The sequence below is a fragment of the Myotis davidii genome, unplaced genomic scaffold (assembly GCF_000327345.1).
Source record: "Myotis davidii unplaced genomic scaffold, ASM32734v1 scaffold745, whole genome shotgun sequence".
Lineage (NCBI taxonomy): Eukaryota > Metazoa > Chordata > Mammalia > Chiroptera > Vespertilionidae > Myotis > Myotis davidii.
In genome coordinates, this window is record NW_006297146.1 from 684,157 (window position 1) to 689,818 (window position 5,662).

Here is a 5,662-nt window from a genome sequence, read left to right on the forward strand (position 1 = left end):
ATGTAATTTACAGAAATACATTATCTAGAGCCCTTGGGTCTCCTGACCACTGAGTTGTCAGGATAATTTAGAGTAATTGTGCTGTTCTGGTCTCGGGACCACTAAGTCAGCTGGAACGCACCACCTGTGGCCACTAAAACAATTTAGGGTAATTGTGCTGTCCTGTTTCCCAGGTACAGAAGAATGTGCTTCGATAACCAGTAAGATCACAATCAATGGGATAGTCATTCAATCAATAAGGCATTCAATCAAATGGGATGATTTATACAATTCAGAAAATCAAAATAACCTGTCCATTGTTAAACAAAGCAAATAGGTACCATACTTCAAGGGCACCTATTCCAGACCACCTCCACACTGACAGGTGTGCTGCCACGGCTTTGCTCAAGAGGCTATGGCTTTGCTCAAGAGGCCTGTTTCCTCTTCGAGCAGGGAAAGGAGCACTGGACCTTAGCCAAGGCAAACCTACCTTTACAATAAAGGGGCTTGTATTAATGTTTCCATCCTCTGATCTGCCTCTGCTGCTTCACAGTGTGCCTTCAAGCTTTGCCTTTCAAGGGAACCATGCTCACATATAGTGTCCACTTTGATCCTGCCTCCCTTGAATCCTAAAATAATGCCTCCCATCTCAGCCACTGGTTTTGTGTTTTCTTTCAAGGGTAATAGGACACAGCTTTTTCCCTTTATCAGCCACGTTAGCATCCAACCTTATAGTCACTTTTTAAAATTTCCTTTAAAGTTACAGGATTTATTTTCTTAACAAAACAGAACAACCTACATTCTTAGTCTTGTTTTTCAAAGTAGTCTTAAGAAGTTATTCTCTCACTTCAGAGATGGGACTCTAGTTCAAAGCAGCTTTACAACTGTGTGGGAAATAAGTAGCTTTATAAAACTGCAGGCCATGCTTCCTTTCACTAATTCCTCTTTTCCCTCCTCTTCCTCACTTTCTTTGTTTATTTAGAACTGGGTGTGACCCTGTCAGCCTCCTTTGCCATAAGAATGAACAGAGTGCCCCCAGGGTGATGCTGGCTGATGACCCTGAAGTGCTGTATCTGTGAGACCCTAAGGAGACCATGAGGAAGCAGAGGTAAACCACCTTCCCCATGAGCCAGAGCTGCAGAAAGCAATGGACCCCTGCCCCAAAAGATCACTCACATTTGTGAAATATTATTGAGAATACTTACCATTGTATAGCAGCCCCCAAAAGACACCATCTTTGTTAAACAAACTCACTCAACACTATGCTCAGGAACTTCTCACTGAACAAAGTGAAGATGACCACATCTGGGAAGCAGGGCTCATGGGAAATCTTGGCCAGGCCCTGCAATAGCTCAGTCCCACAATTAACACAGACTTCTACCTGTGCTCCAAGCCCGATAATGCCTGCTTGCTAAAAAACCACAAAGCCAAAAGGAAATCAAAACCAAATAAAGTTCATCAGGGCAGCCTCCTAGAGCATCAGGAGGGCATTTTTTTCCCAATTTGGAAGATGGAGTACCAAGCAGAGTTTGGCAGTGTGAACAATTTCTGGCGGAGGCCAGGGCACGCAGCAGGCACTCAATCAACCTGATTCCCTGGCTGGCTCTGACGACCGTTCCCACGCCAATTCTAGAATTCTGACCAGCTAAGCCAAGGTCAACAAGTAATGCTAAAGTGTGCTGACTTCACCCCCAACTGCCTGGGCCACCTGACCAAGTATCCCCTCACCTTGGGGCATGGGTCTCTCTTGGCAGCCCAGGGAGACACAGAGGTATCCTCCCGCAGCCTCCTCAGGTTGGACTGAGGAGGAATGGTCAACAGCAGAGTTTAAACTTTGCTCACTCACCATCTCCTCAGCTGTTTGTTGTGGCAACTGGGTGGGGAGGACAAGGAAAGAGGTCTGCCTCCCTGTAGGTTCAGGAAGCCCTCGGCCTAGTCGTGCCTAAAGTTGTTCTGAATTGCAGTAGAGGCAGCCAATTTGGGAGCCACCTGGCTGGTTCCTGGTGGCAAGGAGAAAAGGAAAGCCAAGTCGGGGACAGACATGCAAAAGGGAGTGGGAGCAGCTGGGAGGAGCACATCTCTTCAGAGAGGCTGCGTGGAAAAGTCCCAGAGACAACAGTTGCTTCTATTGTGGAGTGTAGGGGGGTCTGGGTTTAGAGTTTAGAACAACAGTTACAAGGAGAACCAGAACGAGGTGCGTTCTTCCTCCATAGAAGATGGATGTGGAGAACTGAGGAGGGTGGAGCTGGGGTGAGGTCGCAGGTCTGGGGAGAGGCTCAGGCAGGGGTGAGGGAGGAAGGTCATGAGCAGGTGAGGTGGCCCATTGGAGCCTCTGAAGGGAGCTGGCTCCTGGGCAATACAGGACTCCGCTCAGTGACAGGGCCAGGGCAGGAGGATCTGAAAGCATGGGAAGAAAATACCCACAACTGGAAGAGATCTGTCCTCAGAAGTGAGTGACCAGCTCCACTGCCCCAGGGTCCAGCCCACATCCCCTGCTCCCCCAGAGCTCCCACCCAGGTAGCCCAAAGGGCTCTGCCCTCAGCCTGGCCCAGGCTCCTGCAGTTCACCCCTTTTCCCTTCAGAAACTCCTGTTTCCCTCCATAGCAGATTTTACATACTTCTTCAGGGGGAAACAAATGCTTACAGTAAGTACTAAATCATTCTCTCAAATGTGCAAATGACTGGTCTCTGAGCTCTTTATGTGCAGCCCTTCCAGAGAGCTATTCATTTGTAAAGGTTAGTTTGTAAACCTGGAGGAAATCAAGCTCTCATGGTAGAATTTCAGCAGAGACATTCACAACGAAAGGTCCGTATACATTCCTTAAATCACACAGGAGATCTTGCAGGGGAGACCCTAGGTTGGTGGTCCCCCAACACCGTGAGGCATGCTTTGGGAGGAAATGGAAATGACCAGCCAGTCAGAGTAAGGGTGGAATCCCCATCCTGTTACAGTCCCAGAGCTAGATGTTCTTTTCCACCTGGACAGGCATCTTCAGCAGAAAGCTGATACCAAGAGTGCCAGCCCATCTGCACCCAGTTGCTTCTGGGAATCTGTGTGGTCACAGGGCCAGGTGGGAGCTGAAGCAGGATGGAGTTTCTATAAGTAATGGTTTCTGCATTTCTCGTGGGCTAAACCAGTCAGTTCCAGTAGAATTTCTGTTGGCCCAGCAAGCTCAGCCCATCTGCTGACTGGAACTCTCCATCCCCCGGTGAGGGCTCAGGCATGTCAGTGGCTCCTAGTTCCTTGATCTCTCGACTCTACCTCCAGTTTGAACACACCTGGCACCTCATCCTCACAAGCCACCCTTCCACTCGGCGCCAGCAAGAAGAGCATCCTTGCCTGCTGCTCCTCCTGTGCCGCAGGCCCATCACCTGTCCTGTGCCCACGCAAGAGGCCCTGGCTGCGCCAACACATCTGTTTTTTTGCCTGGCTGATTAGGCCACTCCTTCCTATAATCTTTTCACAACTCAACCTATACCAAAGATTCTTCTATAAAGACTTGGCATTACTCACAAGAAAATGCAAACATGTAAGCTACTGATTATTTAAAAACCAAAACTGTATAAAAGCTGGTAATACATACAAAATGGTTTTCTAAGCTAATTTTGCAATCTTATCAAGCATTACATCTATCCCCAAGGATACAAAGCCACTTTGTCAGGAAATAGGGCCCTCCACCAGTGCAAATCTCCATAGAGAAAGGACTGGACATCACGATGGGCTTAGAGTTTTCACAAAGGATTATTTGCCATTTGGTCACTAGTTAATATCAACATATAATGAAAGCAAGAAAATATTAAAATAAGACTCGGAATTTTTGTAGGGAGTTAAAGCAATGTGGTTGCAGGGTGTGTACATCTAGTTGCTTAATACAAGACACAGTGGTCCTCAGAGGAAAGCTGTGCTGTCCCCCATTCTGTGGGGAAGGTTGGGGAGGGAAAGGTGGGAGAAGGAGCAGGACTGGGGGTGCAGTGGGATTATTGATTGCTCTAATGACGGAGGACAGGGAAAAAGGACAGGATGCTGAATATTCTACATTAAACAGAATGCTCATTATAAAGAACTAGGGCCCCAGTACAAGAATTCGTGCACGGGTGGGGTCCGGCCATCAGGAGGAGGAGATAGCAGGAAATTGGCTGGTGAGCCCACTCTGATCAGAGCCCAATCAGGGCTGGGCCAGCTGGGGGGAAGGGCCACAAGCAATTGGTTGGTGGGCTCCGGCCCCAATTGGGATGCAAGGGGGAATGGTGGCCAGTGGCCTGGGGGAGGGGCCATGGTAGTTGGCCAGCCGGCCCTGCCCCTGATCGGAGTGGAGGGGGCCAATGGGGGCGGAGCTGGCTGGGGGGAGGTACTGTGGGCCAATAAGGTGGTGGGGGCCAATTGAGGGTGGGGCCATTTGGGAGAGGGGCTGCAGGAGGTCGGCTGGCCAGCCCCGCCCCCTATTGGAATAGGAGGGATGATCAGGGGCAGGGCCAGCTGCGGGGAGGGGCTACGGGTCAATCAGAGTGGTGGGGTTCCATTGGGGGTGGGGCCAGTCGGGAGGAGAGGCTGCAGGTGGTTGGCCAGCCAGCCCCACCCCCAATTGGGGCTAGGGGGAGGGGCTGCAGGCCCATTGGGGTGGTGGGGGCCCATCAGGGGTGAGGCTGGCCCGGGGGAGGGGTGCAGGGCTCTGGGAAGTACAGATGACGGGAAATGCCAAGCTTCTGATGTACCAGTCCTGCTGGTAGTGGCATGCATATCACCTATGAGGGGTTGGAGCCTGACCGGATATTGTTGGCTAGACAGAGAGCTGGACACTGGTGAGCTATAGGTAAGCTGGTGGAAAGGAAGTGACCTTCTTGTTTTTTATTTCTTCACAAACCTAAATGAGGACACACAGCTGGGACACCAGGACTGCACATCCACACATCACAGGAGGAACTATTTTTGTCCAGAGCAGTGATTCTCAAAGTATGGTCCCAATAGCATCACCTGGAAATATGTTAGAACTACCCCAAACCTGTGGAATAGAAACTCTGAGAGTGGGGTCCTGTGATCTGTTGTAACAAGCCCTCCAGGTAATTGTGATGCTGGATCAAGTTTGAGAACCACTGGTCTAGATGGGTTGGGGCTAAATATGGCAATCAGTCATGAGGTGTTTTACATATGCTGTCTCAACCTCTGTTTCTATTAGACTCTGAGAAGAGGGATGTGGCCAGCACATGATCAGAGGTGAAGGGCTTAAAGAGGAAAGACCTCCGTGAGGTGAAACTGGGGCAAAGAGTAAATTATCAGAGCCCAATCTCCGGAATCGAACCTGGGACCCTTCAGTCTGCAGGCCGACGGTCTATACACTGAGCCAATCCGGTCAGGGCACTTCTTGGATTTTTCCACAGCAGAAATAATAAAACCCCCTCGAGAACTTCTGAGTGTCTGAGAACATTCAACATGCCAGGGGCACGTGCACCTTCCCTGCAGAGGGGAGCATCTCCTAGGCCACCATGTAATTCTTGTGGATTTCTAAGTGAATCCCCTGCAGGGAAATAGTCCTGAAATTCTCATTTTAGAGAACTCTCCGTAGGCCCTGAATGAGGGTTGTTTTATAAGAAAAAGACTCTCAAGTCAAGTCCAAGAGTAATACTATCAGAAAACGCCAGCACCTACTGGCGGTCCAGTAGAGGGGAGCATGAACAATGGAGAGAA